Source organism: Cheilinus undulatus, linkage group 10, assembly GCF_018320785.1.
Source record: "Cheilinus undulatus linkage group 10, ASM1832078v1, whole genome shotgun sequence".
In the NCBI taxonomy this organism is placed as follows: domain Eukaryota; kingdom Metazoa; phylum Chordata; class Actinopteri; order Labriformes; family Labridae; genus Cheilinus; species Cheilinus undulatus.
Genome location: NC_054874.1, coordinates 29,728,560 through 29,739,849, shown reverse-complemented (window position 1 = coordinate 29,739,849; position 11,290 = coordinate 29,728,560). Strand labels below are relative to the sequence as shown.

Below are 11,290 nucleotides of genomic sequence, written 5' to 3'. Positions count from 1 at the left end.
CTCCCCAAAAAGCTACATGTTGTTAAGGTGGGCTATTTAAAGAAAACAAAGAAAAGGATTAAATTTTGCTCAGTTGGTAGGATATCCGCCCGTACCAGCCAGGTACCCCCGTACGCCCTGACGTTTCTCCCGCACCGTCTGCGTGACACGCACTCACTGCGCGCGGTGTCATTCTTGAACACGCAGTCAGGTGTCGCGCTTCTATCACGCTACCGGCGACGCCCGCCCGGCGGCTCTATTTTCCCCATGTTCACGTCGACATGGTTTTATTTATTTATATAATTATGTTCACTCAAGTGCATGTAATTTATGTGAGCGGATGACGTCGCTCGTGCACTCCAGTGTGTTTATGTGGGCGTGGAGAGAAGTGTCAACGTGCGCCGCGCGAGGAGGAGGAGGAGGAGGTAAAGCCTTCAGCTGAAGCAAGCTGGATAAAATCAACGGCGGAAATACAAAATTAACCGCTGGAAAATGTTTGTTACATTCGAGGAATAAAGTTGTAAAGGGTCGCCGTCTGCTGAAGGCTGAGCTGGCATCTTTTCAGTGCTGGATGTGAGTTAGTCCACATCGCAGGAAGCTCAGCCTCTCCTCCTCACTGGATGTGAAGCAAACCAGGCAGCGACGTTTCAACATCAGGCTACTTGTGACCAACTGCTGGATCTCTATTTCAGGTAAGTTTGCCTGCTCAGCGAGGAAAGACAACTTCTAGGTGATGATTTTTTTGAACCTAACAGGGTGGTAGCTGCAGCGACATGTAACCGACATCCGTGTTTCATGAGCTAACGATGCGGTAACGGTCAGAGAGCTGCCGACCTGTCTTCATCATGCCAGGCTTCTCGACGCGAGTTTTTCTGCCTTTACTAACTGCAGAGCCTTACAATGACTCAAGATAGCGATGAGAAATTTGGCTGCATCGTGCACCTGTGTGACATCACTTTTGGTGAGCGGTCAGCCCTGCCTGCTAGCCAAAGAGGAAGTACTAAAATGCTACCCGACACGAGTGATTAGCATAATATTTTACTGCTTTTCTCGTCCTGATAAGGTATTTCAGCGGCTACTTTGATGTTGTTTCGTCGCTTGATATAATGGAGGCCACTGGTTGGACATGGACCATGTTTTAGTCTTTAAAGCCCGATGGAAATGCAACATGACATGTACATCAACACATTAATCTGTAAAGCCTGAGTGCAAGGACATCCGACCTCTGTGGCTGGAGGATGCTGCAGCAGCCCTCGTGCATGTCGCCGTGGGGTGTGGTTGGCAAGCCGGACAGGCAGACTGTCAGCAGTGTAAAAGCGCTCCCTCCAGCAGCCCTCCACTCCTCCCTGTAATCTCCCATTTGACAGCTCATTAGAGAGCTGGCCACATCCCACTAAGCCTTCATGGCATCCCAAGCATAACCCTACACCAAACCAGACCTCGGCATCCGTAGCTACTCTGTCCATCCGTGTGTTTACTCAGTCTGTCTGTCATAACAGCTCTGCTGCTGTAGTATGCAGCCCCACAGGCCCGTAAATTTGCCTCGGTGGACGGCCAACATGTGTTGCACATTCACTTCTGTTTAATCAGCTTCATCTTAGGGCAGGCTGAAAAAACAGTGATGCAAGCCATACTCATCTGTGTTTAACTGATCTTGAAAAAGGGATCATTCTTTTGCAGGAGCGAAGCTGTGGTTATTATAGTGACAAAAGGAGAGAGGATGATTCTGTGCTTAACATAACCCCATCCTGCCTTTTACTATATGTAAGATATGACATCAGTTGATACAGACATTCACTGAGACTACTTTTCTGCTTCCCTCCCTTCCTAGCTCAACTACCCTCCCTTGCCTACCATAATTCATCCCGTTTATTCATTCATATTCCCATATTTCTGTCTACACAGGGTTAGCACTTTCAGGAGCAAGCTTGTACAAATTTAATCTCTGTGCACTCTACTTTTGCGTGCATGGCAGAAGCTTAAATTACAACTCAGCCTTTATTATAAAGGCAAAAAGTGAATGTCTCCTCTGTGCATTCATTTATATTTGTCAGACAAGAGGCAAATAGCAAGTAGCCTGTACAGACTAATGTGCTGTGCAGTCTGAAAGAGGGAAGCAAGGTTAATCACATTACTGACTGCACTATCATGTCTTTTTCTGGGGGGCGAGGCTATCTATCACTACTCTACTCTCACACACTGAGATGCACTCATGCATGCAATATACTTTGTGCTTAAACATCTGCATGCACACATGTACTAAAAACACACAATGCCACTGGCAATAAATGGCCAGATTGACATATCAGTGGGTACTATAGATCCAGACTTCAGCAATAAAACTGGGAGTAGCACAACTAGGTGATAAATGTCTGTGTGACAGAGACACAGTGTAAGAGATGGACCTCTTGTTTATCTGTTTAGGTTGACTAGTCATTGAGGTCACTAACTTGCAGGCGCAATATTGGCATAGTAGTTTGTAGGTCATATGCTTCAGTAGAGTTGCACTTGGATAGATTACTCAGCCTTTTAGTGGGATCTGTGCTGTGTCTGTGGAGTATCACTAGCCTGCTGAGTGTGTGTGTGTGTGTGTGTGTGTGTAAGAGTGAGTGGAGGTATGTCTGGACTGTGGCCAGTCCTGTTCTGACAGTCTACACTTAGCTGATGCTGATGTAACGACACTGAAATTGTATAACAAGTCTGGCGATGCGTTTTAAGAAACGTGCAGTATACAGGAGTATATCCCAGCCTGTCCACACCCTCACTGTTGATTTAAGAGAGGATCGAAAAGAAAGCAGTCTTTGTTCTGGTTACTGTTTGCAGCTCTTTTATGTTTTTATTAGGTCTGGATGTCTCAGAGGTGTCTAGTTAATATTTGACTGAGAGACTGCGTGTGGTCTGTTTAGCTTTAAGGAGGTCCACCTTGTGACCAGAGTGAAGACATCTGCTTACTTTACACCGTGTACCTCATTCACATCTATCAGAAATTCTCTGCTAAAGGACAAAACTTACCTTTAGTTGACGTTGAAAATGCATACTGTATAATTTTATCTCACAGATCTTGAAAGCTATACAAATTTAACCAAGAAATCTAATATTTAAACATCAGAAGGATTTTTTTTCCCTGTTTTTATTTGAAGGTAGTTATACAAGTATGATAATGTAAATCCTAGCTTTTAGAGAAGATTTGTTTCATTTTTGTGTTGATTCCAGTTTCTTCATGTCAGTATTTGCTTCTTTTCCTACATGTAGGTCCTTTAAGAAGGACTGCATAGATAAGTTGCAATAAAACCACACCGATGACTTTCACAAAGGTTGAACAGTTTTAATGGACATAGAAAAATCAGAACAAAAACTGGATGACTGCACAATATATTGCAACGGCATCGCAATTTGCAATATGATCTTTTGCAATATACAACTGACAAATGTCTGAATTTATTGCAGCACATCAAACAGATAATAAATGCCAAAAAAAGTTTTACTCAGCATGTGCAAATTATATCTGTTTGATGGAGGCCCAGGTAAGACGTACATGCTTCAGAGCTATCAGCTAGCGACAGTCAGAGTCACTGGTGGCAATTTAGTGGTCAAAATTGCATTTTAATAGGGGTAGACTGATTATCGACTTGAGCAATTATTAAGGCAGATTTTTGGCATTTGGCGATTACATGTATCAGCATTTTATTTTACTGATAGTCGATAAATTTGATTAAAAAGTGCACTACTTTAGCTCCACTGCAGGTTGCATCTTCCCATCTGACCTAGTTTTTACTCTCCACAGTCACAAATGTCCTGTATTACAACACAGTCTGATTGGCTTGATGTCACATGTGTGCTAGGCTAGCCAATCAACACTTAAGTATGGGTGCTGCTGAAACAGTGATTGTGTGGAATCACTTCAAGGTTTTCCTGCTGCTACTGTGTTGTTCAGTGCAGATAGACCTTGGGCTAAATTCTTTATTTTACTTCATTTTTTGATCATGCAATTTTCTTTTGCCACATTAAGTACATTTTATATGTTATAATAAATGTAATCAGTTCCAAATATAGATTGTCGGTCTCAGGAACTAATAATTGCTGACATATAGGAGCCATGAAAAACCAATATCATTCGACCTCTACTTTTCAACTTCAGGTGGTACATGTGGCAAGCACAAATGTTGAGTTTAACATAAGGAAGATACCAGAGCTGCACCACGTGTGAAAATTAGGGCCAATCTTGCAAACAACATTTCAGCCAATGCCAACGCTCCTACCAGTGTTTTTTTCATTTCTTCTTTTAATGTAAGACTGCTAGTGGGCCAACATTTGACCATGAAAAAATGACCAGTTTCTCTAACTGGTCACTCTTCTGCCCTGTAAAAAGAAAATCTCTTTTTGATTCAGCAGCTACATATACCAGGTGCCAGCATAAACACTAATTTGAGGCAACAGATAAAGATCAATAACTGATACCTGTTCATGTTCATTGCAAATTATTTGGCTGATATTCGTAAATGGGGCAGATATCAGATTCAGAAAACTTTATTTATTCCAAAAACTGCATTGCCCTTTGAGATAAATAAATTTTTCTGAATCTGAATGAATGTTAAACAGATGCATCTGTGTATCCCTGCTAGATACAAATAAAAACTGTGATACAGCTTATGTGCACTCTTTAATATTTGAATGAGTGAAGTTTTGTTCAATTTTCAAGTAGCTGCACACATATTTGTTTTATTTCTTGTAGTGTTCAAATCCCAATATTGTAGAAAGAGTAATTACCATACCAGTTTTTGCCAATACAGTGCATCCACATTATCAGCCACTTTGTCTTCAGGTTTTGCTTGTATGTGAAATTCATGTCCACTAGGAAGTAGATGAAGAAAGCAGATGTCTTCTGTAAAAGATATTAAATCATGAGCGGAACTTTTTGACATGAACTAAGTACAAGCAAAGAAAAACCAACCTTTAAAAGATGTGGAAATGTTTGACTAGGAGTGTTACTGTGTCTCAGTTATAAAGATGTTAGTGGTGGCCCCCTCACTGGATATTGGGGTTGAGTGTTTGGGTTTTTTCTGATACCGGTGACAAATTGATACTTTTCATACGGTGCTGGTGCCTAAACGGTGCCTGAATCGAAACTTTTGAGACAAAAGAAGTGACTTGAAAGTCAGCGGAAGAATAAAAGCAGGCTGGGTATCATAAATGATTTGCAGAAATATTTTATAAGATCCCAAATGAACATGGAATAAGAGAAGGACACCAGTGTGACATAACACGTAAATCACACACATTCTATAACATATGTCTAACCTTTCATTTGGGGTGGTTTGGGGTTGCATTGGGGTGACAGGGTGTTGAAATGAAGTATTGATATCTGTGTTTTAATTCCCAGTAGGTATCAAATGAATTGGTACCGGTATTATGTTGGTATGGGATTTCGATACTCATCCCTATTGGACATCATATGTGGAGTCCTGGAGAGGCATTGAATTTTGAAACTCTCAGTAATTAATCTTTTTTTTTTATTGTCACTAGGTGTAATTACTGTTTTTTCAGTGTGGAGTAGTCTTCTGTAGATAGTTGTCACCTCCTGTGTGATGATCAATGCCTATTTTGGCAGCAGTGAGGCTCAAGGCCATTCGTTATGTCCTGCTACTGTTGCACAAAGTCACTGACGCACATATATTTAATCTGTAACTGCTTTAGTTTACTTAAATTGTACTGATTTGGTTAATCAGAATCAGCTTTATTGGCCTTCATTGGCTTATGCAACAAGGAATTCGACTCTGGCTAGCTTTCCTCTCAATGTAGGTTACATGTATTACAAAAATACATAATCTTTCGAAGCATTAAAGTTATGATTTAGATAATGTACAAGCTTTTATTGGTATTACTTTTAATTGATAAGAATATACCACCACAGAAAAAAGAGACAGTTTTAAGGCCTTTTTATAAACTTATTCCGAGGGCTTTACTTTGGAAGTTACAATTATCTGAGTATCTTGCTTATTGTCCACTATGCTCATTTTGACTTGCTCAAACAGAACACATTACTTGTCTGCTGCCCTGCTCATTCTGTTGCTTTTTAATATATTATTCGATTCTTCACTGGTATGTTTTTATGAGGTTATCACGATCAAGATAAAGGTAATAGATTATACCATTATGCACCAGATGCAGCAGACATGATACCGATATTAACCCCAACCCTAAACACCCTTTTGCAGCTATAACAGCTACTACTCTTCGTGGAAGGCTGTCCACAAGATTTTGGAGTGTTTCTTTAGGAATTTTTGCCCATTCATTCTGTAGAGCTTATGAGATCACTGATGATGGAGGAGAAAGCCTAGCTCGTAATCTCCATTCGATTTCATCCCAAACTGGTGCTCACTGGTGTTTAGGTCAGAGCTCTGTGCAGGCCTGTCAAGTTCTTCCACACCAAACTCATTAAACTTTGTCTTTAGAGTCCTTGTTTTGTTGTGCACTGGGGCACAGTCATGTTGGAATAGAAAAGGGACTTCCACAAACTGTTGCCACAAAGTTGCTAAAGCATAGCATTGTCCAAAATGTCTTGGTATGCTGAAGTCTTCACTGGAGACAACAGCCAAGCCTAGCCGAAACCCAATAAAACCAACTTCATACCAGTATCCCTCCTCTGCCAAACTTCACAGTTGGCACAATGCAGTCAGGCAGGTAATGGCATCCTCCAAACCCAGTCTCAACCATCTGACTGTAAAACAGAAAAGCGTGATCTGTCACTCCACAGAACATGTTTCCACTGCTCCAGAATCCAGTATCTATGTGCTTTATACCACTCCATCCAATGCTTGGCATTGGACTCGGTGATGTGAGGCTTGCATGCAGCTGCCTGGCTATGGAAACCTATTCCATGAAGCTCCTGCCACACGGTTTTTGTGCTTACATTAATGCCAGTAGAAGTTTGCAATTCCTCAGCTACAGAATCAGCAGGGTGTTGGTGACTTTAATGTGTCATGCACCTTAGCAGTCGGTGGTCAAAATCTGCATCTTCCCCTTTGTTGCTAAGTAGCTATTGTTCCTAAATGCTTCCAATCTCTAATAATATCACTTTCAGCTGACTGGTACGTCCAGCAGGGCTGAGATTTCATGAACGGTCTTATTGCAAAGGTGGCATCCATCACAGTACCACACTTGACATCACAGAGCTCTCCAGAATGACTCAATTTTGAATCAGAAATTTGCAAATGGAGGCTGCATTGCTAGGTGCTTTATTTTATACACCTGTGGCAATGGGTCTGATTGAAATTGAATTGAATTTCCTTTCGGGGATAAATAAAGTTCTTGTATTGTATTGTATTGAAACACATGAACTCAGTGATTAACAGGCATGGCCAGAGTAAAGAAGGATATCCTGAGGCTGTTATGAAAGCACTTAAATGCATGTCACAATTGGTTCAGCACTTTTGAAATTGATCTACACTTTGACAGCAGCCAAACATAGCCAGGTACCACCAGTCTCAGGCTTGCCTCTTTAGTTTATATTCTTAAATGGTACTGATAGTTTTGTTTTAGTGCTGATTTTTTTTTAGCAGCTGAGTTGATGCTAATTCATTGAGCAGCAATTAGCTTTATTGTGAAACTCCAAGGCAGCTGCAAAATGGCTTTCATTGCTTTTCTCTAGCTCCCAGGATGAAGTGATTTTTCTCAACATGTTGTCTTAAGGAATTTGTCATAGTTCTACATTTAGTAAATTAAAACAGGCTTTTCATATGCATTTGTGTTTGCTGTGATATTCTGCAGTTTAATAGAACTTCATGGAAGAAGTATGGCCTGTTGGGAAAAAGTGGATTTCAGCAGATCGATGTGGGTGGTGGCTGAGTCCATGACAACCTTTTATCCTTGCAATCAGTTTAGTGTGTTGAAAGGTTTTGTTTAAACGTCAAGACTTTCTAAACTCACTCAAAGTTGGTGAGTCAGAGTGAATGAGGTATTTTAAGGTCTGCGACCTGATAAGGTTTTGTTTACTGCAGTGAACATTAGAGGGGCTTGTTAGCTTCTTCGTGCCCCTATAAATTGTTCCAGTTGTCCATAAACTCTGAGAGGTCTGTCTGCCAGGTTGGGAACACATGGCTGTAGGAGCTTTTGTTGGAACTGTTTGTGGCTAATGGCATATCATGTGTGAGCTTGCACATGTGTTTTTCCCAGTGAAAATCTTGATTAATGTCAGATGAAGAATGAACGAGACAGTTTGATGTTACTGGGTGATGTAGGGATGCATGATCTCCTGTATGCTGATATTTAGAAATTCATTTTATGCATATTGATACTGATACAAGTATTTACATTTAGTTCAGACTAGGGCTGCAAGACTTGGTAATAGTGTTAGATTGCAATTATACTGGACAATATATTGTGAATAGCAATATACAATACATACATAGTATCATGTGTCTACTTGCTTGGTACTCAAGGAAAATACAGAGAACAATGATATTTGTGAAGTATATATTTCTCAACTCAAAACTCAAAAATATTAAAGGGCACAAAAACATGTAAAACGTGAAGTTTGTATGGTACTGCTTCAAAATAATGTAATATTTTCACACAAAAAAACTCTCAAGTAAAGTTTGTCTTTTTTTTAAAAAAAAGGTGCTTCTGCAAAGTGCAGTAGTGGCATGAGTGTGAACTCAAATGTCTTTCTGCATAACCTGACACACCAGATAGAGTTTCAACATCAATAGCATGGATATATTTCACATTCATCTGGAAAACCTCCCATATAAAAAATGTTAGGTGAGGGCTGGACTTTTCAAAAAGGTCTTGGAAGGTGATTGGATGGTCCCATTTGTGATGGGCCAATCAGAGCAACAAGACAAAATGAGATAGTAGACATGTGCAGCTCCAGTACTCACCTGAGCCGTACAGGCTAGCGCAGCCATAGTATACGAACAGCAGAGCTTGTTTGTGGCTAAAATTTAAAGCCTACCAAGTACATTCATACAAAAAAGTCATCATTGCCAAGAAAAGCTTTTAATGTGGCTTTTTGCTCTTGTTTTAATAAAGAAATGTGGTTGATGTCTAATTAAACTGCCACTTTTCTGCAGCTACATCTGAGCTAATTTCTTCACCACAGACAACTATTGCTATTGGCTTCCAGTACAGCTAAACCTATCTGAAGCTAGCGCCTCATTCTCCATAAATGATGCCTATTTGTCAGAGCCATTTCAGATCTGGCACAAACATTACAGATTGGAGCTTTGCGAGATGGATTTGCCTTATGACAGACATGAAGTCTGGCCAGTCCATCTGCTTGACAAGGCTGCTTTCTGCATGGATTTTTGTAAACCTTTCAAGTATTACTAGGGGTGTGACAAGATCTCGCGAGATCAAAACGTCATGAGATGTCTTGTCGAGGTGAAAATCATCTCGCAAGACCAATATTGTCCACACACCAGGGGCACGCTCCATCTCCCTCCCCCTCCTCTGTGTGCGCTCAAGGCCGTGCATGATCCACCAATGCATAATAAGTTCTTCATAATGGTGTGAAATGATGAAATGCTGCTGCTGGAAACCTTTGCAGCCTCCATGAGTTCGTGTATGCACTCAGACTTTCTCATAGTGCTGCTATTTGTGTCTTTGTAACTTTGATTCAGTCGCTGCTTCGTTATGCCTCCTTCTCGTCTCACCATCTGTCAGTCACACATCCATCAGCTGTTGGCTGTACTATCATCGGTCAGAAGCTTAACATGTAGCGTGATGGGCCGTTGTATACTGAAGCGGTCAACTTAGCAAAACAAGCTCAGTCTGAGCGCCGTAGAGTCCAGGGTTGGCTCCAAAAAGCAAAGTTCTAACCCCAGGTAAGCACGCCCTGTTTGTTGTCTGACAGCAGACAGAGCAGAGACACACACTCGCTCACCAACGCACATGTGTTAACGCTCATCTGTGCGTTGTGTCCAACACTGTCAAAGCACATCTGAGAAAAAAAAGACTACAAAGCGATAAAATAATTTATTTCTCTCAATACCTGTAAAAAAACAAATGTGTTGTTGACAGAAAGCTTTCTTTTGAGTGTTTTAAACATGGATGTTCTTAAAGAGGATGAGAAATATACTGATGCAGCTCTTTATACTGTATTTCAGTCTGTTGTAAATAGTTTTTAAATTACTTTCAAAGCAATCTAAATGCTTTAATTATTATAATTATTATTGTAGCAATGAGGGCATCGTGTAGGAAAATAAAGATGTGGTAGACTATTAAAATGAAAGGTTTGATATGACTTTCAGCCGTCTGAAGGACATATTTTCCATTCATATATTTTTTCCAAAATTAAAAAAAAGTGTAAAATCTTGTTTTGTCTCGTGTCTTGTGGGCCCAAATCTTATCTCGTCTCGCCTCGTGAGATAAGCGTCTCGTCACACCCATAAGTGTTACTGAATACAAAGATAACTGCGGCCTTTTATGCAATTTCTAAATTTCAAATGTTGGCAGGATGAGCATTGATGCCATCTTTGCAGCGAGAGAAAAAGAAAACAGCCATGCTTCTCTTCCATTTTATGTCCGGTACATGTGAACTCTCATTATAGTGCATGCATGTCTAAACATGTTTGAAATAACAGGGAAAGTGTCTATGAAACTGTCTTTGTTGGCTTTATTAGAGTGCTAATGACATAATTGAGGTAAAGGAGAGTCTATTGACCTCTGTTTTAAATGAATGAATGCAGAGAGCTTTTGTAACACTGTGGATTGCTGTCTGTGTCTGTTTTAGAATCTGTGCTTGTGTCCCTATTTATCTCTGTGTGAATGATCTCTCCCTTTTCTCTTTCTGTCTCTGTGAATGAGAGTGACATCACTGACATCACCATGCCAGCGAGTTGAGATGGAGAGCTTAGAGTGGTTTGAGAATGTAGGAAGAGCTCCGGCTCTCTTGTATTCTCTCTCTCTTTCTCCAATGCTTTCTTTCATTCTATTTTCTCTCCTATCCCCTTTGGTTCCCAGCGTCTGACTATGTGTGTTGTATAAAAATGCATGTGTTAGAAGGCTCTCTTGGCCTCCAGCATCAAAGCATTTCTATCTCTCAGTCGACCAAGGCTCAGAGATGACACCAGATAAAGAAGTCATGCATGGATATTTCTGTATGTGTACCCAGCCTCTATGGTATATGATGCAACTGAGTGCACAATGTGTGTGTGTTTATCCACACTTAGATTCCTCTTTCCCATTAGCTCTCACTGTGAGAGGGAAAGAGTTTTTAGAGCAAGGGTTGCCTTGGTAACTATTTCTGCCATCAGCGGATGTTACATTAATGTTTGGTAATGTGTGTTTGCAGAAAAAGATGGTGGCGCCT

At 40.6% G+C, this 11,290-nt stretch overlaps 1 protein-coding gene across 1 annotated transcript in view; it reads left to right on the top strand.

Moving 5' to 3' along the window:
- The first annotated feature begins 206 nt into the window (after window positions 1-206).
- jakmip1 (janus kinase and microtubule interacting protein 1) overlaps window positions 207-11,290 on the top strand; it is a 36,299-nt gene continuing 25,215 nt past the window's right edge. The window contains exon 1 of the mRNA XM_041797775.1: window positions 207-671. The gene's annotated coding sequence lies outside the window, so the exon portion shown is untranslated. The remainder of the gene's footprint in view (window positions 672-11,290) is intronic.